We start from the raw sequence: 27,794 nt of genomic DNA on the forward strand, positions 1-27,794 counted from the left end.
TCTGCAGCTTCAGGAGGGTGAAGAAGGTGAAGAGTTTGATGAGAAATCTCAGACTAGAATAGATTCAGTAACTGCCCAAGGTAGCAGGTCAGTATGTATTAGAGCGGTAAGTTAAAGTCAAGTGTTCAAGGCTGTGTTTCTTGCTGCTTTGTGTGCATGTGTGTTTTTATGTGTATATACCTGTCTGAATCTGCATGTTTTGTGTGTGTGTGTGTGTGTGTGTATGTGTGTGTGTGTGTGTGTGTGTGTGTGTGTGTGTGAAGTTCAGGGGTAGACATCAGATGTTTTTCTCAATTGCCTATCTTCTTTTGGAGACAGAGTCTCTCTCACTAGTCCCAAGCTCACTTATTTGGCTATACTGACTGTGAGGTGAGCCCGAGAGATCCTCCTGTTCTACTCTTCAGGGCTAGAATTGCCAGCATGCTACGGCATCCTACTTTTTACATGGTGCTTTGGATTGAACTCCAGTTCTTGCACAACAAACCCTTTGAAGAGTGGGCCATCTCTCTAGCCCCTAAAAGGTATAGCCCAGGCTGGCCTCCAGCTTGTGATCCTCTTGCTTCTACCTCATCAGCATTGACTTACTGGTGTATGCCTCTCACAGGCTTTTGTCCAACGGGTTACATACATAATCCAAGGTGATAGAAAGCAAAGGTAAGACACAAGCTGGAGAAGAATATGAGCTTAGTCCATGGCTGAAGCCAGCCCTGTGCCCACTAGCCATGTGGCCTGAGGCAAACTAACCTCTCCAAACCTCTCAACTTTGTGACCCTCATCCATGTGTTCTCTTTCATGATCATCATAAGGATTCAAGTTTGGGGTATCCCCTTTCCCATTGGCTGGAGAAGGTTTCCCTTGCAGCTCTGACTCCAGGGTTACAAGGATTAAATATGAGAGTTACTGTACAACATCATCACAGTGAACCTCACAGAGCAACTTCAGCCTCAGAGTGGATGAACTTTAAACTGTGAGAACCAAGTGAAATATAACACTGCAGGGCCTGGGTTAGAGCCAAGCAAACCATGAACCCTGCATAAATCACAGCTACTTTCACTAAAAAGGGGAACAAGTATGGAAGCTCTTGTACTTTAGCTGAGCAGGTCATCTGAGACCACAATGCCTCAATTTTCTCATCTGTAGAATGGGGCTAATAATATCTATCATTTAGCCCCTAGATGATATGGAATATCAAAAATAATAACAAAAACATCTATTAAGGGTAATTACTTCGCTAACATTCACAGTTAATGACTGTCGACTAATTTTATAATGAATCAAAAATGAACATTTTAAGGTAAGTTTGAATCACAGGCCAATTTTAGCTTAGAGATTTCAAATAGACACTGTCACGCACCAGCCATCTTGGTTGCTACTGTCCTGGAATCAATGTTCCGAGCATCTTCATTTTTGTCTCTCTTGTACCATGTCACATGAAGGGAACACATGCTCACCTCATAGGCCTGAATAATGGCCTTTTACTGAATCATCTATAGCCAATTCATAAACTTCTATTAAGCCAAGTGAGCTTGGAGGTTTCCTTTCCAAAGGATAAGGCTCCCTGAGTGATCAGGGTAGAACCCTTCAGACACTACAATGTGTCTATGGACTTACTTGTGTAAACTTCAGAAGCCTTTCTGCCATTAGGACCTTGGTCTGAAGCTGGAAAGCCCAAAGGCAGGCTCAGGGGTGGGGGGAAGGTATGTGCTTCCTCCTGCCTCCTAGAACCAACCTCTCTGTAATACACCCGGGGCACTTCAGGGGATAGAGATTTAGGACTCCAGCTCACTTAGTCTGTCTCTGTTCACACACCAACAGTGAATGAAAGCCTAAGCATGGGAAACAGACCCAGGTCGCTCATAGGCACTGGCTCCATTTAGCCTCTCCAACTGGCCTCTGTCCAGACTTATCAGGGAAAGGAATGATTTTTAACTCAGTTCAGGGCTTTGATCAGAGAGCTGCCCTGCACACTGTCCGGAGAGTTAGACAGAGGCAACTGGCCAAAACAACCTAAGTTAAGTGTTCATGCACAGATAAACGGTGGTCTCCATAGATGGCCTGAGAGCACTCCACCTGACGACCTGAGTTTGATTCCTGGACCCCATACAGGAAAGCTGTATGGGGAGATGTGCGTCTACAGTCCCACCAGCCCTATGGCAAGATGGGAAGCGGAGACTCACTCAGAAGCTCCCAGGCCAGCTATCCTGGAGTACGCACTTATGACAGAAGCAAAAAGAGATTCTACCTCAGAAACAAGATGGAAGGAGAAAACCGACTCCCGATAGTTATTCTCTCACCTCCACATGTGTACCACGAAATGTGTGCGCGTGCACACACTCACACGCACCATACACACGTTAGTAAGAAATCAAATCATTTGTAAGCATAAGATACAAAAGGATAAAATTGGATGACTCCTTCTGTAATTTATTTCTAGATCAGACTCTCAGAGTGATGGTTGGCAGAGGCTGGGGAAGGAATAGATGAGAGTTATTATCAGAATTTGAATGGGGGTGCTGACTATGGTTACCCAGTAAGTGAAAAGCACCTTATGCCACTAAACTAGAGATACTCAAAATACAAAAAAAAAAAAAAAAAAAAAAAAAAGAGACCAAGTGGGGGAATAAAAAGAAGCAAAGAAAAGAGAATATGACTCTTACGATATGCCAAGTGATATACACATTACCCTATGGCCAAGAAGATGTACCAATATGGTTCTAGTAAAAAATAACATTCAAGACAAAGCTTTAATGAGTTCTTCATGTGGTTAGAAGTAGATTTGAAACTTTATCACCCTCTCTCTTGCCCGGCTCTTAAGAAGACGCAATGCTACTTAGGTGGCCGATCTCATCTTTATCAGTGAAAATCAAGATCAAGATGAAGCAGCAATGACTTCTGCCAAGTCACCCACTTTGGGAACATTATTCATCTTTTGAAATTTTGCACAATCTTCTCCCTAGATGCTAGAGAGTCATCTGCTTTTTGGCCATCTTTTAGTTTCTCATGACTATGCAGCTTAGCGACTTTTATTCCCCATTGTGGGAGATTATCTAAGAGAGATGACCCAGGACCCTTCCTGTAGAAGACCTGGCTTGGAGCTTCCTCTGAGGAAGGTGAGTTCAGAGGGACAAGATGCGGAAAGAAAGCACTATAGGAAAATCTCCAGATAGAGGGAGGCAGAAGATACAGCTATCCACTGACCTTATAAATGGATCTGTGATCCACACAGACAAATTCTGAGGACTCTCAAACGATTATTGGTGTGGCAGAAATTGTGTTTCTTAGTTGAAGACCCCGGTCTCAATTGTGTAAAATGCCTTAACTCTACCCAGTTTTCCTTAGATAGGATATGATGGAAAGGAAGTGGGAAGATGTCGTGATACCACACATACAAACGCACACATCTGTACAAACAAATATATTTAATTCATTTAAGTCACCAAAAACCTCCTGATGACTCCATTCTTTCTTAATGATGATTGGAAACGGCACTTATTACTGGGACAAGCAGCTCAAAGATGGAAGCAAGTTGAATGGAGTGTCACTGGGTAGAACTATGGTGATACATAAAGGCAACATAGTTTCTGGGTTTAGAGCCACTCTTAAATAAGGAAGATAAGCACACATACTCCACCCCAGGTCCTTGTGAGTGGAGCTGGATTTCATGGTATAAGGACTGCAAACCAGCTCTCTCTGCTCCAGTTCTACTAAGCTTACATGCATGGGTGTGCTTTCTTCTGCTCACTCTTGAAGACCAGATTGGGTGACTCACGGCCAGATGCCTGAAACTTAATCCCATATTTTAATAACTATTTCAACATCATATTCATGAGTTGTGCCATCAAATAATCTTATATCAGCTCAAAGGCAGGGTCTTCTGAGGAGACTATTTGGACTTAATTGTTGTCTTCCATACACACAATTGAAATGACCAGGACAGCAAACTGAGATGCAGAACATGCCCCTCCCTCACCTTCCCTGCCGTCTATCTAGAATCACCAGACTTAGGACCTGAGATGCTCACATAAAAGTTCAAGATCCACATAATGCATCTATCATGTAATGCAATCAGCATTATCTTTATATTGCACAGGGCAGCCATTTGACCTATAATGGTAGCAGTCAAAGGGGTTGTGGAAGAAGAAGAAGGCTGATTGGAAAAAAAAGCATGCAGAAACTTTTGTATGTTTTATTTGGGGTAGAGGTCAAATATTCATTTTTTTTTCACAAGGTTGTCAAAACTTTCTAATTCAAATAGTTACCTTCTGTCCATTTTGTGACATACAAATTATATCTCAATTCTAAACAGTAATGGTTACCCATTTGTGGTAAGAGTGGTCACTTACAGTGATGGGGAATAAGGCAGGTTGCTGTCTATCCTTCCCTCCATCTTTTCTTAGCATGTCTTACCTCTCTGGGCCTCAGAAGTAACCTAGAAGAATTTCTTCTGTTCAGTGAGGGAGAGACAGGTGTGAGGATATAGCAGTTTTCTCTTCAGAATCCTAGCAGGTATGAGAGCAAGGGCTTCTGGGGAAGTAGAGACTTTGTATATATAGTGTCTGTGTACCATTTCCCATTCTTTTAGGTGGTAGAAGCCCAACATTTCCTGATTCTTGGTCATCTTCCTCCATCCCAAGCCACAGAGGACTCAATGAATATGGCCCCATTAATTGCCTGACAGGAAAGTGGACAAACATTTCAAACCCAGACATCAATGGCAATGAGCTCTTGGAAAAGGGCCTCTACCTGAAATTCTGAGGTAAAGGGAATATGACCATAGCTATATGACTTTAGTTCTTTCTGGAGGCCATGAGCCCAGGGGACTCTCTTCACCAACATTACAGGGAGCTTTTCATGTGGTTTTTGGGCATCAGCAGCACCTTGATATGTCTGGTGGATGTCTGGTTGATTCTCATTCTTCCCCAGGGAGAGCCCACTATCTCACAATGAAGTCACTAACAAGCTTTGCTTGCACATGTGTGTCTGTAGGATGGCAATTTCCCATTCTCCCATACATAGGCACTTCTGCACTGACAGGTTAGTACATCAGAAGTTCTGTCTCTGTTTTTGCCACTCTCTGGCCCAATGCTTACCTCTCCTTTTTAAAAAATGGATCCAATAATGTCACTGACCACTTTTTTTTTCAGAGAGAATTTAAGGGCATTAATAAAATAATGGTGACATAACAAATGACAGCTTTAAGACAGACTCCAGCGCAAGGGTTTGCTTTTTAAGTATCCTGGGACATGCCATACAGAAATCCATACACTTACTGGTACAGATTGGGGGAATATGAACAGCAAGGATGGAGTACAAATGAGTCAGTGTTAGTTCCTAATTCTTCAAATTTGTCTGTTTCAATCCTTTGTCTACCATTACAAACTCTGACATCACTGTTTTCCCCATCTCTACTCACTGCCATTCATTCTAAAGACACACTGAAGTTTCTAGATCTGGGGGGAAAGGCACCATTTTGCTCAGAACTATATCTCCCACTTAGAAGGCTCCCACAATCCAAAGCAGAGTACTGTACTCATCTTGGAGGAAAGCCCAGGATTTTGAATTAAAAGCAAAACAGAAAGTCATCAGAGCAAGAAGGTCTGTGCATACCTCTAAGTACCTGCCCCTCCCCCACCTCAATATGGATAACAGTGAACAGAACCTCAAAGAGTTAGAGGTCAATTAAGCTGAGTCTTTATCTTATAAGAAGCTTCACCTCCCTCTTGCTCCTGGGACATGTTGGTGACTGAAGAAAACCTCCAGTGCCACTTGTTGACTAGTTTCATGCAGGAGGTTTGGGGAGAACTGGAGGACATGGGAGCAGGCAGATAGCATCTCCAAGGAAAATGAAAGACAGGAGAAGCAACTTTTTGAAGATATTTAGAGAGAGAGAGAGAGAGATGGAGGAGGAAAAAGGAAAGAAAGAGGAATGGGAGACACAGAGGCCGAGAGACTGAGAGAGTGAGAGAGAGCAAAAGAGAGAGAGGGAGAGCAGTAGAATGTAGTAATTGCCAGCTCCCATCTGTGGAGCCCCTGGGTGGGAATTGGGGGGGGGAAACTCCCACTTTTGAGCTAGTCTGAGCTTTTTCCTGATGCTCTAGACAAGTGGAGACAAAAACCTTTCCTCTGGACTGTGTTTCATTAACAGATGCCCCAGAAAATAGGGGAGAACAGACTTTTTTCCCGTTTCCAACCAAGGATAACAGAAAAGTAGATGGTACTTCCTGCCTTCTTGTAAATACAGTATAATCCACATCAGCCAAGCCCCTGCCAAGCTGAGTATTTTTCTAGAAGCATGAAATCAGGGACCTCAGCCCCAAATTACCCCAACCTGTTACACTTGTCCACCATGAATTCACACCGGGAAAGAAAGCAAAAGGTCAGGTTAGGCTCTCACCACAGCAAGAACCCAGGTAATCCTGGGGGGAAATGACATTTTAAAATATCGCCTCTCCCTCCTAGTTGCACAACTTTTAACTCTACCTTCACTCCTATCTCCCAGGCTTGCTCTGTAACACTTTCCCACCACCTAGGGATGGTTATGAAAGAGTTAATTAAGGAAGATTCCCCGACTCATTTCCCCAAACCCTCCCTCTTGTCTACATATAAAAAGGACAGCCTCACACAGAGACTAGCACAATTACAAGCCTGCCAGCTCCGACCTCACCTGTCTTATGCAACAGTGCACACAAATACATTTGCTCAGGCTCACTCCCAAGGCCAAGGTCCACATCCCCCTCTAATTCGGCAGAGACAGTTTTGCGCCTTTCTCGTTTTTCCCTAAGCAGAACCCAGCTTTACCGGCAGCTGAAAGAGAGGTAACCTTACTGCCAAATGCCTTGAAGAACAGACCGGCATCTGATCGCTCTCCGTGGTGCTGAAATCTCGCTAGCCAGAAAACGGAGGAGCGCAGTGCTCTGGACTTACCCAGGTTGGGGGGGTGGGTAGCCGGGAGAGTGAGAGCAGCTTCCTAGGCAGAGAATTCTTGTCTGTTCGGGCTGGAGACAGCTGATGCGCTCATCTAGAGCACCCACCTCTCTCCCTCTCTTCCCTTCCTCTTTTTTTTTTTTTTTTTTCTGAGAGGCAGAGAGAAGGTTTCACGAAAGAAACAAAACCCAGCTGGTAGGTCTACCAGGAGAAGGAGAGAAGAGGCACCCAAAATAAGACCAAAAAGTCAGATAGCTGTACTCCACTAGTGGTAAATCCTTGGGTCAGGGAGGACCCTTTCTTCTTTCCCTGTCTCTGAGGCTGCTCCGGCTCTGTCTATGCGTGTTGAGCCAACAGCCTTAGCACAGTCGGTTCCTGCCTCTGACGCGTTCAGGAAGCCTGGGACCGCTCTGCTGTCTCTCGCAAGCTCTCTCTTTTCCCCTCTTACTGAAATTTCAGCAGCATATTTTTAAGCTTTTTTCCCCCAGCCTTCTATAAGTAGCCCCCTAGTGGACAGAAAAGCAACGTGTCCTTGGTCCTCTTGAACAGCCTGAGTTCAGGCACAGGAATCTCCCTGCACCCACAAACTATTGGAGGCTGCTTTTGTACACAGCCAAACAGCCCAAGTCCTGATGAGACTTCCCTCTGCTGAGCTCGGATAGGAAGACAGAGGGAAAACCAGAGCCTTCTGCAAATGCTTTTTCTGTCATTGCAGTAGTAAAATATGGCATGGTAATGGGTGGGTGCCTTTGAGGACGAAATGTTTCAGAACAAGTTCAGTTGTGAGAGTCTTAAGTGGTTTACAGCCATGATGAATCCATTCAAAAACTCAACAGCCAAGTGAGGACTGGGTATACATCCTGAGCACAACCCAAGAATGGGAGTGCCTTCCTAAAGAGGCAGGGAAAGATGAAAGAAACCAATACTCTATTCAACCCCATCATGTGGCTTTTTGGAAAGATAATAAGAAAAGCAGGCAGGAAGACATAATCCGATATTATTTCAGACATGGAGACAGGACTGACCATGGAGAAACTCAGCAATAAAAGAGGCTAAGGAGGCCTCTGCTCACAGACTTTTAAGAGCTGGTTACACTCACTTTAACTGCCTCATCACTCAGCCACCTGGAAAGGGTGTTGGAACTTACCTCTACAAATTCAGTCTTAGTTTTTGACTGTGACTCATGCACTACATATTTTGCTTTTCTGTGGCTCAATTCCACTGTTTGTAAAATGTGGATAATGCTGCCCCCTCCCTACTGAATAGGAATGCTGAAGGATCAGAGTAACATAAGGACATAGAGCCTCTCTCCGATGACAGAAAATTTAAATCCAATATTATTCAAACACTTTTCTTATATTTAATTTACCTTTGACAAATAATAACAGCTGACATTTATAGAGTATATAAATGTGCTAAGCATTGCTATTAATTCTTACTGATAATATCTCATTTAACTCATACAGTAATCCTATAAAGCAAACATTCCAGTTGCATCTTTTACACTGAGGAACTGAGGCAGAAAAGAATGAAATTACTGGGCCAAGATAGCAAAGGTAGTGCCAATCAGGAAGTTGGACCATTGGCCTTCTAGCCCGGAGCTTCCTCCGCTACATCTCAGGTCGTGACAACATTTAAAGTAACTACAAGTCTATACCTGCAAGTGATCATTGTTGTTATTCTAAATAAAGTGCCTAGGTTGTTATAAATAATTAGCATGTGCCTGATTTTTAATAAAATATTTACCACTACATATACCAGACAAATTGTGGTGATTATATAGCTTTTGAAAATCCCCTAAGAAAATTTCTCTCAGAGATTTGGGTAGTTTCATAGATACAAACTAGTTGTGAATCTAATGAAAATGGAAAGCACTGGGCATTAGCAACAATTCAGAGGACACATTATTTAATTTAATTTATTTAATTTCTATACCTAAAGCAGATCATTGCCTGGAGCCTAACACAGTAGTAGGATGGAGCCAGCAATTTGGTGAGCTGAGCTCCTGCAATGCCAGCTAATAAGTACTGAGTAAAATTTGTGCATTTTCTTCAGCATTTCAGTCATGAATTCCTTACCTAATATGGCTTGCTCAAAAAAAAAAAATCTTTGGATTAAAAGGAATGGGGAAGAGCAAAGATAGGTTTTGATGTTTTGCAAATCACAGTCCCCATTTTTATGGAGTTTGCAGTTTCTCGAAGTGGAGAGAAAGGGCACAAACCAGACAGTTCAGAGTCTGGTGCTGAGATACAGGCAGAGAAATGTAATAAATGAGAACACAGAGGAGAAAACTAACTTGACCAGAGGCCTGCGGGCTTTCTAAGGAGCACAGCATCTAAGCTGAGACTGGAAGAATGAGAGTATTCTCAGCAAAGGGAGGGTGAGACACTGAAGCTGAAGGCATGGCAAACTCAAGGAGGTAGAGAGAGCATTGTGAACCTTCCTGGGTAAACATGGTCTACCATCTACAAATGAGAAGGCTGGGGCTCACACCTAATTAAATAGCTTGCTGACAGTCACTGGTGCTGTAAGAGCAGACTCTCAAATCACAGCATGTGTGTTTGACTCTAACGTCATCCTATGTGAGAAGCCCTTTCTCTTCACACTGGGGTAGGTACACATATGGATACTCCGTAAGGGTTCCAGCACACATATAGCAACTGAGGAAGGATGTGGCATCTACAAAGACACAGAACCAGTGATCAATGAGCATCAGGTGAGAAAGCCACAAGAAAACACTAGTCAGTTGAGATCAGGATGGAAGAATTGTTTCTACTGCAAGTGAAATGGGCAAATGCTTTCAAAAGTGGGACTGTTTCAGAACAGCAAAGGTATTGGGGGCTTGGATTTGAATGGGTGGAGTGAAGAAAGAATAAAAGAGTTTCACATTATGTTGTATGGGAACAAAAGGAGGGAGTCCTGATATCTGGAAAGGATGATGGGGTTTTTTCATCCAGGAAATGGCCATTAATGTGAACCTTAATGAATTTGGGTTCTGAAACCAGTCCTCTGCTGCACTCCACATTCCTTGCATGGAAAACATTCTACCAGAGTTGCCTGAAATGTTCTTTCAGTAAAACATTTAAGAAAGAGAGCATAGATCACTGAAGACATAAAAATTCCAAACTTTGGAAGATGGACAGGTTTGGGAAGGGTATAAATAAAGTGAGACTGATTTTTTAGTCTAGGACATGTCAAATTTGAAGAAAGTCCAAGCTTAGAGATGTCTAGAGGATGGCTGGAGTATATCTAGAGCTCATATCGGCCTCTGGTATTGAGTTTAAAGGTTCAAAGCCCATTTACTATCCGTAATGATGGCTGCTGAGTAGAGACCATCAGCAGGAAAGAGAGCTAAGAAGGCTGCACAGAGGATCTCAACTCTCTTTTCTTAATCTCTGGGTCAGGTTTTATGTTTCTTTTATCCTTGAGGCTAAAGTGATAGATTCCTAGGGAACAGCTATGAAAGTTAACATTGTTGGCTCACAACTGTAGCCTAAGTATATTATACTTAATATTGGGCTGAGATCAATTTCTGGTTCTTTATTGTCTAGTCCTACTTACAGATAAGGCTCCTCTGTTATGATGTCCCCTTTAGAAGCTGGCACTCAATGACCTCACCAGTCCTCCAGCTGCCAAGCTTTCCTCTGTGTTGTTATTCTCAACCTATGTAGACAAACTAAATAGAGTGCCACACTTGGCACCCAGCTACCTCCACTGTCTCTGGAGACACATGAGAGTTCATCACCATGGTTTATATTCCTAAGGAAAAGCTATGTCCCAGTCAGCATTCAGAAGGTTCAATGGTCCACCATTTTCGAATTAAGGGTAGACACAATGACTCAGAAAATACAGCTATGACTTTTTAATAGGAATGGGGGAAACTAAGAGTTCCACTTTGGAGCATGGCAAATACAGGGTAGGTAGAGAAAGCTCTTAGTTTCAAGAAAGTTCTTATACTAATCACATCACTGTACTATCTATACTAATCTATACGATCACACCACTGTCCCATTGAGCTAGAAGAAAGCAGCTTGCTGTAAACATGAGACAAGGGGAGAAGAAAGCTTGGCTCTTGGTCAGTCTGTATGGTGACTGACCCAAGGCTATCCTACTGGAGAACTCATTGAGAGCAAGCCTTCCTCTCTTCTATGCAATGTCTTTTCCAGACTCTTCTGTTTAGATGGCCATAGTGACACAAGATTATAAATGCTTGTTCTTCTCGCCTATGTGAACTTAAATTCCCTGGAGGCCAAGACAATGTTTGACTTCAGGGAGTATCTGAAGTACTGTGGGGTTCTATGGGACCAGGATAGAGAAGGTTGTTAGGGAAAGGGGAAACAGCAAATGAAGGGGGAAGTTAGATGGAGTTCTAAAGTGGTAATTTTCTCTTTGGTGTTTGTTGCTCCACAACATTTTTTTTTCTGCAGCAAAGGTGAGGGTCCTGCATACCTCAAGTCATCTTAAAGTGGCTCTGCCCACCACTGGAAAGAAAAGCCCTGCTGTGCCTGCACCTTCTTCCCTTATTACAGCAGACCACCCATTCCCACATTCTGCAGGTAGAAGGCTCAGAGTGACATTACATAGGTAAGGGACTCAACATCCAGGAAATAAAAAAAGCAGCCTGGTCCTGTCTCGGAGCAGGAGGGACCAGACTGTGCAATGGCTATAATCTCTGAATCCTTCTGCATAGTTTCATGCCATAGCCCCTGACCATGACCATGAATTAAGTGGTGCCTCTGCAATGACTGGGAGTTCATGGCTTCTCAATATCTGCTGTACAGATAATCAAAAGTCACATATTCAGACCATGCAATAGAAGCTGCCCTTGGATGCTCAGACCTTTAACATAAGGAACTCACTCAACCTTTATTTTGCTCTTGTGGTCTCTGATTAAAGAGAAGAGCTGAAAGGGAAAATGCCAACATGGACAGTTGTCTAATAATGTAGACTTCTAAACATGGTCCAGCTCAAGAAGAATGGCCACCAGTCAGGACATTGTAGGGACTTTCAAGCACTGGAGTAAATGGCTCACTTGTTCCAGATGGTATAAGGTGGGTTGGCCTAATGGCTGTAAGTTGTACTTAGAAGGAACTATTTCAGGATCTTGGAGGTAGAGGGATGAATTTTTAAAGCTTTCCATGAAGAAAATGTGGCTCAAATGTTCGCCCCCACAATGAGGCAGCGAAGGCCCTGCATCCTAAAACTATACTTGGAGTCTGTCCCAGCCTGACTCAGCAAGACTTGGTGACCTCATTCCATGATGAAGATAATGTCTGGAGAGAACTCTGAAGGGACAGCTGCTGGCTATGGAGACAGGAAGGCTGGAGCTACAGGCAGACACTGGCTAGGGGAGAAACTGTAGAAAATGACTCAGGAATGTTTTAGAATACCACTGAATTGAAAGACCCTAGAAGAGTGAGTGAGTAGAGGCTTGACAGAACAGTCAAAGAAAGCTGTTGGACAGCTTCAAACTCTGCCAATCCTTGGAAAAGGTAGGATATGCTACTCTGTTAAGGCAGTAAATGAAAAAAAAACAACAAAAAACAAAAACCTTGCCCAAAATCTTTCACTTACTTTGATGCCATTGCAATAGAGATTGTAAACCTATTACTTTGCCTGTGGAATACATCTACCCAGGCCAATTCTTTTTCTAGAATCAGAACCTGCCTATTTTTTATCTCAAGCATTGTCCTGGACACATGTCCTAGACTTGGCCATAGATGTTCTCCATTCTTCTTGATATAATAAAAAAGTGTTAAAGACTGAGCACATGCCCCCAAATACAGCCAAATAGAATCTTAGGAGTTGAGAGCTGTCCTCTAAGAGCTTACCAAACAGGAACCACATGCACTTAGAGTTGATCATAGTCCTCTCCAGACTTTATGAGATTATCCCATTCACAATTACAAATAATGGTGTCTGTACCCAGCAGGAAGTAGGGTCAAGAACAGAAAGAAGACTCCAGACAGAGCTGTCTGAGATGCTAACTCCAGTAGGACTCTGAATCCCAGTGTGCTGAATAGTGTATCCTCCTTTACTTAAGCTAATTTGTGGTGGTGTTTGTTTCTTTGTTTACTTTTTCTTTGTTTGTTTTCTTTGTTTACCTTTTTCTTTTAGGACAACATCCCCACATGTAGCTCCAGCTGGCCTCCAAACCATGGTCCTCTTGCTTCAGTGTCCCAAAAATTAGGATTATAGTTCTATATTACCACACCCAGATATAGCTTCACTTTTGAATCTTGTAAGGTTCCTAAAAATTTCAAGCTCCATTTAGGATGAGGAATGCCTAAATACTAACCTCAGAACTAATTGTCATTTAAAACATGAGTATAAGAGCTGCAGTGAGGAATGAGCTAGGCACTTAAGGCAGAAAGCTAAACATTATTTTCTTTCTCATTCCACTGGGGATAAGTACTGAGACACAAAACTTTAACTGGGAAGTATAGAAAATATTCCAGTAGAAAGACAGGCAGCTGCTGCTATGACCATGTAGGAAAAGGTATGGAGGGAGCTGTGCCAGAGTCCATATTCATTATGGAGGCTGTTTGTCCTTTGGTTTCCAGATGAAAGGACACTGTGCTCAGGACCTGCCAGCATAGGGCTCTCCAAGGCCCTTTGTGGAGTGCCCACCTACAAGAGGACAGCAATCCCAGAGTTTCCATTCATGTACAATAAGCCTCTTTCCATCCAGGTTTCCAGCATGCTCAGCTTGGAATACCTCCTCCTTCCCAGTTTGTCTGGTTCCTCTGAGGGCAGAGCTGGCTCAGGGGGTTCCGAGCGGAGTCTGTTCTGGGAACTGCAGCCCTGTGCCTGTGCAAGCAAGTATGCACCATCTCCCTGAGTCACAAACCCTGCCCTTCCCCCTGGCACCTCAAGCTTCTGTGCATAGGAGCTGGCCAGCTGCAGCCTGCCTGGGGAGGGAGGATTGCTGGGTGCTGGAATGCTAGCCAAAGAGGGATGCAGCTGAGCTCCTGGCTCCCCAGCCTCCCTGCCAGCTAGGAATTGTTATCTATACCCGAGAACGAGCCAGGCTTCCCACACTAAATTAGCGAGTGCAAAGCAGATGTCTGACTTCAGTGCAGCAGAGGATTAGATTGGCCTACTCCTGCTGCAGACAAGGGCAATGGTGGGGACCCAGGATAGGTGTCCCTCCTGCTGCAGGACATCCCTACAGCTACACAGTCTGTCAGCCAGTAGACAGCCACCCCTCACTGTCTATGCCAGCTTGGGTTTCCTCCTCCTACAAGCTTCTTGTTCTCATTTTGTTTGTAGAGTTCTAGTTTTCATTTTCTGTGGCCCCTGAGTGAGAAACAGAGGCCCAATTTTAGGTTCTACCTTCTGCATTAGCCACCTTTCTCTCAGACAGACTGTCTCCAGACCCTCTCCCTTCTTAGCTGTTCTGCTTTTGCTTCGCAGGCTAAGCTACTCATCAGGAGCACAAAGATCTGCTGTGATTTGAAGGTCTGGGTCCCTTTCAGCATTAAAGTTGACCTTTAGTTCCCATTTCCCACACAACAGTATGAAAAGGTAAGTCCTTTAGTTACAAAGCACTACCCCCAAACAAGGCAGGAATAGGGTTAGGTATCTAATAAAGGAAATTAGCTAAGCTGTTTTTGAACGTCAATCACTTCTTCCACGGGAGCAACTATGTGTCATCCTAGAAAAAGAGACCAAGATCTTCATCAGACGCTGAACCCATGGCAGCTTGACCTTGAACTTTAGCCTACAGCATAAGAGCAGCGCGTTCCTATTACAGTCATGTGCCATTCAGTGACAGGCCCAAGTTCTGAGAAATGCCTAACTGGGCAACTTCATCATTGTGTGACTGCTATGGAGTGTGCTCACGCAAGCAAGGTAAGACAGCTGTGGTGTCACTAGGCAATGGAATCTTAGAGAATCATTGTCCTGTATTGATCTGTCATTGACATTTTGCAGCCCAGTCTGTGGTGGTTTGAGTGAAAAACTGTCCCCTCCACACAGGCGCATGTATTTAAACACTTAATACCCAGTGGTTGGTCTATTTAGGGAGGTTTTAGAACTTTTAGGATGTGGAGCCTTGGCGGGAGGAAGTTACTTCCCCGGGGCGGTGGGGGGGAGGGGTTGTGTGTGCTTTGATGGCTTATAGCTTTGTCTGCCTTATAGTTCTCTCTGTTAGCTTTGTGTGGATGAAAGGTGTGGCTAGCCTGCTTCCTGCTCTGGCTACCTACCACCATGCCATTATGGATTCTCCCTCTGGAACCACAAGCCAAATAAACTCTTTCCTCTTAAGGTTGCTTCGGTTGAGGTATTTTATCAGCAACTGAAAAAAAAAAAAAAAAAAAAAAAGCCTTGGGTTCCTTTTTTTTTTTTTTAACAGCAGAACAAATAGAGGTACAGGGGGGTAAGGGGTCCTAGTGCATTGTGGTCATTGTTGTGATTCCCGCAGCCTCCCTAGCTTTCTCAGCCTGAGTTCCAGCAGCTGAATCCATGTTCACAATTCCTTCAGCACTTTCGGGGCACATGGGCAGAAATACTGGGGAAGGCATGGCTTCCTGAAGTGAGAGGCTAGGGGTCAGATCCTTGCTTTGTGGGCCCTGGGCCTTGTGGGTGTTAGGCAAGTGCTCTACCGGAGGAACTGTACCCACAGATGAATCTTTACTCGGGAACTTGTGCTCCGTAGGTCTGGAGAAGACTGTTTTCAGTTCTCTCGTATATCCAATAGCAATCCCAATGCTCCCATCCTCGTCTAGGACATCTGTACAGCTTCATCCACAGAGAACATTAGGTGGTTCTTGCCCTTCTTCTTACCTTAAGTCAGTCTTGACTTTTTAAATAAATGTCCTTGGAAGAGTTAGCAATGCCCTCTTAGTTATGACTTTGGCTTCAGGGAGCCTTGTCAGAATCAGCCAAGAACACCTCTACAGAGGACAAAATAGGAGCCTAGGTCTGAGGTGAGTGGACCTGGATTTAAGCTGCTGTGATGCCACTGATTAACTATGCAGTTCTGCTCACTCACACCTCTCTCCACATCCCAATCCTCCATCAAAAAAGGGTTCTGAGGCCATTTGTCCCTCGTGGTGTTGCACTGATCTACTGAGTCACTGAATAAGAGCTTGAGAAAGCATAAAAAACACAGCAGAAACTCAACATATGTATGAACACAGTATAGACATATGTCTGCATAAGCCTGATCACAATCCTTCAATGCCAGAGCGCCATTCCTCAGTCAGGTCTTTCCTTTTTATTTATTTTAGGTATATGAGTGCTCTATCTGCATGTACACTTGCATGCCAGAAGATCACATTCAAGATGATTTTGAGTCACCATGTGGTTTCTGGGAATTGAACTCAGGACCTCTGGAAGAGCAGACAGTGATCTTAATGTCTGAGCCATGTCTCCAGCCCAACCACGTCTTTCTTAATGGCCAGCAGTGCCACCAACTTCCCAAGACCTCCCCAAGCCATATTTTCCATCATTGCCCTTGGCACCAGCCAGCATTTTATAGCCCATCTTTCTGTTTAGGCATTGTCCAATCTTCCACCACATTTCTTCTCCCAGAGGGCAGGGCCTTGGCCCAAGTCAGGCTCCTATAACCTAGAATGGCACCTGCCTTACACAAACACACTTCATAAACATTGCCACTTGAGACCATATTTTATATCCTAGTCATTTTAGTTCCCTCATAGCATGTTTTATAGCACGCAAGAAAGGTTCTCAATCTGGCAGAACAGAATTTAAGCCTTCTCTTTTTTTTTTTTTTTTTTTTTTTTTTTTTTTTTTACCTTAAGAAATGCACTATGAGCTCCTGTGTTTCTTTTATAAAATAGAGAAAATATAGCATGAGCTCATTGGGAAGATAAATGGAGTCAATGATGCTCAGAAATGACTGACACCCAGAACCAGCTCATTATATCCTTGTTGAGTGGGTAAATGAAGAAAAGACAATTGATCCCTTACCTTACAGCCTTCTCATTTCTTCTGCCCTTCCTTCCTCTCCTGGAGGCAAGCACACTGGAAGTCCTGCTAATCCTTCAGCCACAGGGCATCTGTCTTGCCGCGTCCCTGCTGGCAACAGCAATCTGGATCAGTGTTAGAAGTTATTACCCTTTGAAGCAAGGGTCGACCACTATTTTAGTTCAAGTGCCACAAATATGGAACAAATTTTGCCAGAGGCACCAGAATGGCCAAAGGAACATTTTTTTCCAATTTTCACAACAGCATCACCAACACCAACTGGCATCTTGACTCCACATTGGGCTTTTCTACAAGATATTTAATATTTATATCTTTTTCATCTTTTTATCTATTGTTTTTATCAGAAGACTTCCTTTTCTCCTATTTGTACATTCCCCCACCTTTTTTGGCTCTGGTCTTCTTCTTTGCTCAAACGACAATCCCTTCATGCTATTCGCAGTGCTGTTTGTTTTAACCTCGTCCACCCCCTTCTTCTCTCTAAGTGTAAGGAGGGTGGTCTGACCCTAAGCTGTTGATATGGGATGAGGTAGAATGTTCAAGACCACAAGACTCATGTAGGAGACAACTGACCTTTGAAGGTCCTTTTATCCTTGTTCAAGCTGTTGAAGTGAAAGCATAGGACTATCCCTGCCAGGGGATATTCTACATTATTTTGTGAATAAGTAGAAAGCCTTATAACAAATTTATATTATGTACTTTTGTTATTGCTGGGACAAAATGCCTGACATAGGCAGCTTAAGGTAAGATTGATTTATTACAGCTTGAATTTTGAGAATATAGTCCATCATGATGGAAGGAGTGCGAGCCACCTGGTCACATTCACATTAGGAATAAAAAAGAGATGAATGCTGGTATTCATCTTTTCATCATGGTTTTTATCTTTTTATTCATCCCAGGATGGTAGGTCATGGAATGGTGTCACCCACATTCAATATAGATCTTCTTCCAAGCTCAGTAAAACCTTTCTGGAAACACCTTTAGAGACTCATCCAAAGGTACACGTCCATAGTAGCAAGCTGACCTTGAATGTCAAGCACCACAAGATAACAATAACTATGTCCTCCCTGTGGATATCTGAAATGAGGAAAGGGAGTTTCTGGGTTGAGGCTAGCTTGATCCTAGCCTTCCCAGGTTACCTTTAAGACATCTACAAAACATAGGTGGCAATTCACAGAGGACAGATTTCAATCTTGGTCTAACCAGGAACTGCCCCTCTCCCCAATTCCAGTTGTCCTTGCCATTATCAAGCATTTATAGCCTCTTGGGCTTGTGCTTTCTCATCCGAAAAATGGGAACAAGAATCTGTACTTGGGTCTGAGCCCCTGAGAGTGTGTACTGAGATTTTGGTTACCTCACAAAGGGTTGGCAAGAGTATCCTGATATCCTTGCCATTCATACAGACCATACCGGGTTTTCTATCACTATGAGGAGAACCCAGAATCAGAGGTGCAAGCTCATTTGACATAAAGTTATGTTTTCTTATATGGAATAGCACTGTTGGAAGGTGTCAGCTCAACAGCTCAGGGTCAGATTCTGATCCAACAAGAGTCCTCTTTTTTTATCAGCAGCCCAACATCACAAACCCATTGGAATTGAGTCAGGGCTGGATCTCCAGAAAACACACATTCCTAGGGCCTTTGTACAGAAATATAATGGCAAAAGCTTTGTCTTTGTGAGAACCCGATTTGGTACTGAGAAGCTTCTGGTGACTTGGAACCATAGTGCAATTATCTTAAAAGTAAGAGCTGCTTGGGGCAACCCCAGTAAATTCTCTTGCAAAGAACAAAGTAAATGGCCCTGGGTTTTATAAACTAAAGTGTTTTAAGTGACGCAGATATTTAGGCTAGAGAAAAAAAATTAAAGGGATAAGTATTAGGAGACATACACACATATGTATGAGTACATTATTATGAGTCAGACATTGAGCTAAACACTATACATACCAGATTTTATTTATTTCAATGCTTAAGGACAAAAATTGAGGAAAAGAGTTTTCTAAGTAAGTGAGAGCATACATTTATCCTGAACCAGAAAATGAAGATGAATGAAAAACCGTGGTAAGAAAGTAGGTAAAGTAATCCTTCACTAAGACCATTTTTAGTCTGGGCTGCTAGCCAGGGGTATCTCGAAGAAAGGAAATAATGAACTTGTAGATGTTGGAGCTAAAATGTGGCCTCGAACACATGTTGTCCAGTGACTGTCAGCTTCCTCTCACAGATGAGGCCCAAGAAAGGAAGTAGAAAACCCACCATGGCACAGCAAGACATAGTTAGTGTCCATTTCCTGCCCCATTTTAGAAGGTTTACTGTGGTTACCCCAAGCAGCTTGTGCATCAAGATCACTAAACTATGGGTTCCAGTCACTAGAAATTATCTTTCAGAAAAATCTGTCCCCATTCATCAATCAACCAGATTTTTAATTCATCATGTTTTCATAGACAAAAGAGAAACTTTATCTGGTACCATACAGACCTTTCTTATCTATCTATTAGTCTGTGTAGTGGGTAATGTCTACTGCCATTCATTGGATGGAGAGGGGTCCCTGAAGGTGATAAAGCTTACTGATCTAGGGGTTAAGATTCTCTCTAGTTTCCATGTGCATGTGCTCTTGGGACCAACCAGTTTCATCCTGGAATATGGTCCCAATGTCATCATTGAGATCAGACATAGATCTAGAAAAACAGACATGGCATCTGCCATTTGAATGTGGTGGTATTCTCTGGGACCTTAGATTCTCAAAACCTCTCACTGGTAGAGCCTCCCTGGCATCTGGCTCAATAGACCAATTTCAGAGCAGTGAGCTGAGTCACTAAAAAGAGACAGAGTCACTAAAAAGTCAGCCTCTCTTCTGACATCCTAAATAAAGTACTAGCGCTACTCACAAGCATTCGCTAGTACAAAAGTAGGGGTGTGGCACACTGCACACTAAACTCAGTGAGGCTGCCAGAAGCATCCCTGTCTGGCATTCATAAGGCATTCAGGAATCAGGTTACACTGTACAGCCCATTCATGCCACATTTGACCTTTGTGAAAGACACACCACAGCAATTTTTAATGCCATTCCCAATGAGGTTGCACAGGTTTGAAAATAGCAAATAAATGACAACAAACAATATTATGACCAAAATGTAGGGTTAATATGATAAATAAGAATTACTTAGTATTAAATAATTTATTATAGCAAATATTACAAAACCTGAGGTCCTATATTTCTATGAATGTGTTTCTATGCAAAACAGTTATGTGGATAAACAATATTTATTTAGTACTAATATTTACCAGGTACTCTCACCATCATTCTAAGCTCATATATATATTCACAATATATGGTGAATATATTATCTGTGCATCCATTTTTCATAGGAGCCTTTTGAAGTAGGTGTCCATTTCATAGATGAGGATACTGAAGGACAGGCAGGTTAAAATAAAGCTCAAAGCCATATTCAATTACCACTACCTTGTTCAAGGATTTTGTTCCTGGACTTTGCCTGCAGAATTGTGTTCCTGAACTGTCAAATATAGAATTTCTCTTCTCTCACCATTTTTCAGCCAAACAAACACACAATTTTTTTTTCCATTAAAAAAAAAAAAGGAACTAATCCAAACCCCTAAAGAAGTATCATGGAAACTTTGTCATTTCCCCGGTTCACCATGGTTCTGTTGTCTTAAGCTTAAAAAATAAGAAGAGTGAAAATTCAATTGGTAAAAGCTGGTAGTAGGAGCCTCTTCTCAGTGTAAGGGAGGGCTGGGATGTTTCACTTTGCTGTTGCCCAGCAGCCAGGCCTCCTGAGCGTCCCATCTAGGGAACACAGACGAGAAAGCCTTAGCAGACAGGGCTAAGAGCACTCTTGAGGCCATGAAGGGAAAGTGGCAAGGTCCGGAGCAGCATGAGCAAGATGGGAGACTGCAATTAAACAACACTGAAGTTCCAAAGGGTTTTGGCTGCGATCTAGAAGGAAATAAACTGACATCTTTAAATCCTTCTAATGCCCTACAACCAAAAATCAAATGATCTTGCGTCAAGAGAAACCAAGTAGATAGTAAGTACAGGAGAGGAAAGGGTGGGTGGCACAGCAGAGTGAGAAATCTGTGGTGGAAAGAAGGTGCCAGTCAACAGGTGGGAGAGAAGTAGGATCAACAGAGAATTGCAAGGACGCCCAGGAGAGAAAATGAGATGCGTGAACAGATCCAGGCTGTGGCGGGGGGGGGGGGGGGGACGATGTTCCTTCCTGAGAACAGTCTGGCCCTGCACCAACTTGAGGCAGCCAGCTCCAGCAGGGATCTGCCCAGCACTGGGAGGACAGACAGTACTGTAGGGGGATCTGAACTGGGGACAGCTTCCTCTAGGCGAGCATGTTGCAGGGCTACATGTCCTGAGTTCCGTAACACAAATGAGACACCATCCCTGAGGAGGGGCTAGAAAGAGAAATGGGGGTTTAAAAAAAACTGAGGGGAAAAAAAATCTTATTTCTATATGTTCCCAGGTCACTACATCCAATAATAAGATCACGCGCTTCTCAATCACGCTCCACCTCAGGCATCTGCTCGGTTCATATGTTTGCAGAGTGGGAGAAATATGTGACCTGAATATACGCCAAAATGATAGCAGCTTTTAAAGAGTCTTCCACGGCAAAGAGGTTCTCATTCGAAATCTGTCACTAACTGTTTCTGTTTTGTGAAAGGGCCCACATGGTAAGAGTCGCTGGGCATCAGAGGCAATCAGAGATAGCACAGCATGTGCAGTATGATCAGAACCCCAAGCCAAGAGTCTGCGACCGTTATTCAAGTGAGCTGGGAGCCTCTGAGCATTGCAGATCAGGAATGGTGGGGGTGGGGGTGGGGGTGCTGGCAGCATTGGTAGTATCAGTGGTGGCAGTGGTGGTATTCATGGTGGTGGTGGTAGGGCACATGTGTGCTTGATGTACTCCACCTCTAGCCCCAGCAAATTATAAAAGCCCTTGGGAACAAGAACACTGTCTGACTTCTTTGTGTCATCTCCATATTTCAAGCGTAGGGCTTGTTTTACTCAACAAATATTTGTTGAATTCAACTGAACAAATCTAAAACGAGTTGCGGGGAACACATTATGCCTGCACTCTTTCAGCTCTGAAAAGTGAAAAGCCAGGAAATTGGTTAAAGCATGAGCAAGACCAGAAAAAGAGAAAATTCTTCCAAAGTACCGATGTGGCATCCAGCTAGGCTACATATTTAGCTTGGCCTCACATTATCTTTTCAATGGTTCCACTGTCCCCAGTAAGCCTGTCCAGTTCTCTGTAGATTGTCAGAAACGTTGGATTTTCTTTTTAAGTAATATTTTTCATGATCCCTGCTCTGCTACTACATAATGACCATAGTCTCAAGACTCTTGCAAGTCACTGTGGGCTACAGAAAGGTAAAGGTGGTATTACCAACACAGAGTCCTCAGCTTTGCTGTGCCTGGACTTTTATGGGCAGGCAGAGCTGCTGTGGCCAAACCACAGCACCATAGCACCGGCATTGACCCTGCACAGCTTCTTAAAGCTAACACCACTGCCCAAACTTACAAGTCCTGTTGGCAGACCTGTACCAAAGCTGGCTTCTCTATGTGTCTCTGGGTAGGCCCAACAGAGACAGACATGGAAAGAATGTAAATCTAGTATCTCCTTTGGCAAACATGGAGAACTCAGTCTGTCTATACAGTACTCAGTCTGTGTCTCAAAGAAGCAGGATGCTTCAGATGTGGCTTCTGTCTTCAGGAGACACAAAATTCTTGAGTGAATTTAATAACCAACAGGACCCATGGGATACAAGGAAGGAAGGAAGGAAGGAAGGAAGGAAGGAAGGAAGGAAGGACGGAAGGAAGGAAGGAAAGAAGGAAGGAAGGGGTACATAGGCCCTTTACTCCTGGTTGTTTGTTTAATAGACTTTATTTTAGATCAGTTTTAGGTTTCCAACAATACTGAGAAGAGTGAGCATTTCCATTCACCCTCTTCCCAACTGACACACACCCTTCCCCACTGTCAGCACAGAACAGGGTATTGCTTGTTACAACTATTGAGTTCCTACTTCAACACATCCTTGTCATTCAGAGTCTTTAGTCTGCATCAGGCCTCATTCCTGGTGCTGTACTGGAATAGCATCTACCATTCCAGCATTAGCTTGCATAGTCATTGTACAGAAATTCTATCTATTCATCCTTTTCAAATTATAACAGCATCAGCAAAAAGTAGAAAACCAGGGAGAGTGTTGATGTAAAACACATCTCTCACCTCAAAGGGCATAAGAGATGTGTGCTCTGAGCCCAATATGAGTTTCCATAACCAGAAACATGGACTTGGGCAATCCCAAATAATATATTCCAGTGAGAAAACAGTTTCATAAAGTTTTTATAGTTACAAAACAAAATAAAATCACAAATCAAGGCATTTTCCAAATACATTCAGTGAGAAATATCAGGTAGGTATGTTACAATGAAGCAGAAAATCTCTGCTATAGCTTTCACCTCCTATCTGATGACATTCTTAACTTTTAGGTTGGTAGAAGCCAGTGGTCTGCTCAGGTAATATATTTCAAAGGGTTTATCTGATAGTGGCAAGGATGTTGGGTCAATACAGAAGTTGGATGCTAAATGGCTATTAAAGGAACAAAAATAGCCCGATAATTTTGGTTCTTGACCTGCAGCATTCTAACTCTTTGTGATCATGAAACTCTAACCAGCCAATCAAAATCCTAAGATTGCAAACATAGGTAAGGCTTGTTGTTGTTTCTGTAAGCTTCAGTTTACAAGAAATACCTTCATCTCTTGTTTTCTATACATTCCTTTTGAATGAGTCCTCAGTAGATGGGAGAAAGTTTATTTCAATGCCTATGTAAAGTAAGAAGATCAGCAAGTAAGGTCCCTCCTCCCAGAGGGTACAATATTACTTAAATAGATAATGTCTTGTGGTAAGTTGCATTATGCTCCCCCTCCTACTTCTCTGTTACAATGACCTTCTTTGGAAGGAAAGAATCTGCAGATGTAGTCTAGTTAGGATGAAGTTATGCAGGATTGGGTGAACCCTAATTTGATGACATGGGTCCTTCCTTACAATAAGCGAAAAATTTGGACGTAGAAGCAGACAACGAGCATGTCAAATGATGATAGAGACTGAAATGGAGGGATGTGTTCTCAAGACAAGAAACTTCCATCAGTTCTTCTAACCAGCAGAATCTAAGAAGAAAATATCTTCCGCTACAAAGTTCAGAGGCAGCATAGCCCTGAATACCTTGAGTCCTACCCTCTAGCCTCTAGACCTCTGATGGAATATAGACTGGACAGGTGCACAGTCCTCAACTTCTCCTTCCTGATCCCTGCTCACCTCAGGTACACACACACACACCACTATAGTCTGGTAACACTTCTGGAAACAGGAAGCTATTTTAGAGACTTGGAGCTACTTGTGACTTGAGGAGTATCCACATACTCCTACTACTAGGTCCCAGGATACAGTGACGCTGAACCCATGAAGAAGGTGGTTAGAAAGCCAGAAGAGACATGTCAGTGGTACCTGATAAACAGACAACTAAGAGATGCTCAGCAAAGGAGTCATGAGACAAAAAGAGCTGCTGAAAGGAAAACAGGAGCCACCACCAATGCAAGCCAGGGCAGACAGCCTTGAAAGGTAATGCGACTAAGGGGAGTTCTTAGGGACCTCCCCAATGTCTGCTCCCATTCTAAATTGGCAGTGAGGCCCCTCAGCACTCCCTTGTGGGTTTATCCATGCCACTCCATAAAATCACAGTCAGTAGAAGTAAGAAATTCTTAGATTGCACACACACACACACACACACACACAACCTCTGCAGGCAAAGCCTGGCCACCTGCATACTTGATGGGACCCAGAGGTTTGCTTTCATTGCCCTTGTGGAGTTTATTTATATCACTCTCTCTCTCAAAGTAATTGGCATACTTGTAAGTACTGGCCCATTTTCTAATTTTCTAAGCCACAGTAAAAACTCAAGAAATTCCACATCCAACTCAAGCTCTTCTAAGACAGAGGGGCCTCCCTCCTCTGTCACTCTTCACAATGCCATGCTCCAGGGAACCTAGTAATGCTGCCAGTTGGCAAGTTTACTGAGCTGAATGACAAGGAAGCAATGAACACATACAGGAAGAAATTGCCCAGGCCCAGGGTGTCTGTTTGTTTATATTCCTAGGGCCAAGAGACCTGGATTTTGTTAAGAAACTCATCTTGGTAAAATGATAGAGAAGGAAAGAAAGTGACTAAGAAATCACTAAATCACTCAGCCCAGTGTCTTCATTTTCAGTCCAGAGAAGTGACCTCAGAGGGCCATTGCTCCTTATGACAGAAATGGGACTCATAGTTTTCCAAACCCCAGATCTAGTGATCTTTTGGGGACTATAATAAAAGAGGGGAAGATGATGGGTAGCCCATGGACACCTAGGAGATGGTGTATTCCAAAGCATCACCTTGAAAGGGCTGGACAGTAATTCCCCTCGGTTTTTATTAGGTCATTCCCAAGTTGAAAAATAAAATGGGTCTCCATTGTCTGTATGCTGCTTGCCTAAAGTATTCGCTTTTGTCACTGTGACAAACAGTCTGAGGGAAACAGCTTGAAGGAAACATTTATTTGGACTCATGGATGGTTCTCAAGGTCTCACACAGTGGTTGCTGGATCCATTGGGTCTGCGAAACATCACAGTGGCAGTGCATCGAAAACCAACACTGCTCACTTCATGTGGCCAAGAAACGAAGAAAAAGACACAATAGGAGCCAAGGCTTATAGCTACAATAGAAAGCATACTGAGACCCTCTTCTTCCTCCCAGTTCTGCCTATTCCCAGTTCCGCCTATTCCTCCCAGTTCTGTCTATTCAGATTCTGAATCCATCAGTGGGTCACAGTGAACCACTGTCTATGTGTGAACCCTTATGATACGGTTGTCTTCATAAATAGTCCGCAGGCACACCCAGAGTTGTCCTTTATCAAAGTCTTAGTCACTTTTCAATTCAAGCAACAGGTTTAAAAAAAAACAAGCAAACAAACAAACAAAAAAAAAAAAACCTAGCCATCACATGGAAGAAGAGAAACTTGGGCTTGAGGATAGGCATCTTAAATACAGAGAGTATATCTAATCTGCTTAATGTCACAATGACCAAAGAGGGAAAAGATCTCACTTTCATTGTGTGCTTATCACTAAAAATCTAGGCTTTTAGGATCCTCTACATTCTGATTGAAGCCTTCCTTATTGACTTTGTCTGTCTTGGAAGTAGAAATGTGCTAATCGTTTTACTATCCAGCTTCCATCTTTCTTCCTAATAACATTCTATATTCAAGGTCATACCAGATGGAAGCACATAAACCTCAAAGTTACAATGGCTTTATACAATTAATGAATCAGTTTTCACCTAAAAGTCTAAGCAAGCACCCCTCCTCCAGCATGTAATTCACAGTATAAGCTCCTTCCATTTTGCAGGTCATACATCTTCAACATACGGCCCTCAAGACGATTCTGGGTGGTCATCTTGAAGGTAGCCAGGGAAAAGGAACACAGGAATCTATCCTTGCCACACAAAGAAACAGCATCTCTCATCATCTTTCTGCTTAAATTCATTGGTTAGGATCCTGTCCCACAGCCACACAAACTGAAAGGCAATTTGGGAAGCATCATCTAGCTCTGAACCCAGGAAGAAAGGAGCTTCATTAATCAGCTAGCAGTTTTGGCTACATGTCCAAAATTACTTATGTATACTTAACACTTCATCTAGTTTGTGGGAAAAATTGAGGCAAGGTCTTGTTATGAGGTCCAGGATGATCTTGAACTCATAATTCTCCAGTTTCAACTCCTTGAGTATTGGAATTATAAACTGGTGCCTCCATAACATCCTCCTCTATCTTTTCCTCTCACTGGCCATCTCTCATTATAAAAAGCAAGGGTTCTGGGAATGAGTGTAAGTAAAGTCAGGGATGAGATGTATGTTGTAAGTTCAATCAACCACATGATTTTGATCAGAACTTTGAATCCCAAACAAAAGGTACAAATGCACCCAAAGACAAAGAGAAGCTGCTGCATGTAGTGATAGTCATGGTTCCTTACTGGGTACTCAGTTTCCCAGGGCCTGGATGGTTAATCGTCTGTCTCATGTATTCTTCTAGTGATCTTTTTCATAGTACATATGGCTCTCCTTTTCATCTGAAAATCATTACTTGCTTTGCATGGGAAGAAAGCTGAGAACAACTGTGTTATGTGGCAAGAAACATCTCTTAGAAATCATGTAATACCCTGACCCTCACCTGGTCTCTCTTGTGAATATAAAGATTCAGATTTCACCTTTACCACAAATACCTTTGTTTTGAATCAGAGAAAGGCCAGTGGCAAAGAGATTAAAGAGGCCAAAACCTAGAGAGCAATGGGGCTGAGCAGACTTGTTGACAACCAACTCCACTGCCTACCCCGCTTTCCTTTCCCAGAAGAATAGTGTTTTCAATGAATCCCTGGCCACTGACTTGTAGCAATAAAGTTCAGGAGCTTGTATGGAGTTCAAAGATACTCTGTCACCTGCCACAAGTTCCTCAGATGTCTTCAACTCCTGAAAAACCAGAAGTCTGCAGTGGCCAAGTCAAGTGAGTATTTAGGTAAGTGCAATTTTCCAGGAGTCTTTCCCTTCTTAATAGAACTGCCTTGCCCTTATTTGTGGTACACATTGGAAATGCAAGATAAAAAAAAACTTGGTGGATCATCCTCCATCTACACTGGGGACACACTTCTGAACAAAGTGAGGGCCACTGGACTGTGACAGTTTGTCCCATCCCTAGGAAGAGAAGCCTCCCTGCAGTAACTTGGTAACCCCTATCTGGGAGCAGTTATAGAAAAGGAATCAGGTCATGTTGGAGACTTGAGAAAATCTGACTCAAGAGAGTCAAGGAGGTCAATGTGAT

General features: G+C 43.0%; 1 protein-coding gene across 1 annotated transcript in view; it reads right to left on the reverse strand.

Moving 5' to 3' along the window:
• The window catches only part of Tnr (tenascin R), a 343,283-nt gene extending 335,927 nt beyond the window's left edge, over positions 1 to 7,356 (reverse strand). The window contains exon 1 of the mRNA XM_055624653.1: positions 6,925 to 7,356. The gene's annotated coding sequence lies outside the window, so the exon portion shown is untranslated. The remainder of the gene's footprint in view (positions 1 to 6,924) is intronic.
• Between the last annotated feature and the right edge of the window lie 20,438 nt (positions 7,357 to 27,794).

Source organism: Psammomys obesus, unplaced genomic scaffold, assembly GCF_907164565.1.
Source record: "Psammomys obesus unplaced genomic scaffold, mPsaObe1.curated_primary_1811, whole genome shotgun sequence".
Classification (NCBI taxonomy): domain Eukaryota; kingdom Metazoa; phylum Chordata; class Mammalia; order Rodentia; family Muridae; genus Psammomys; species Psammomys obesus.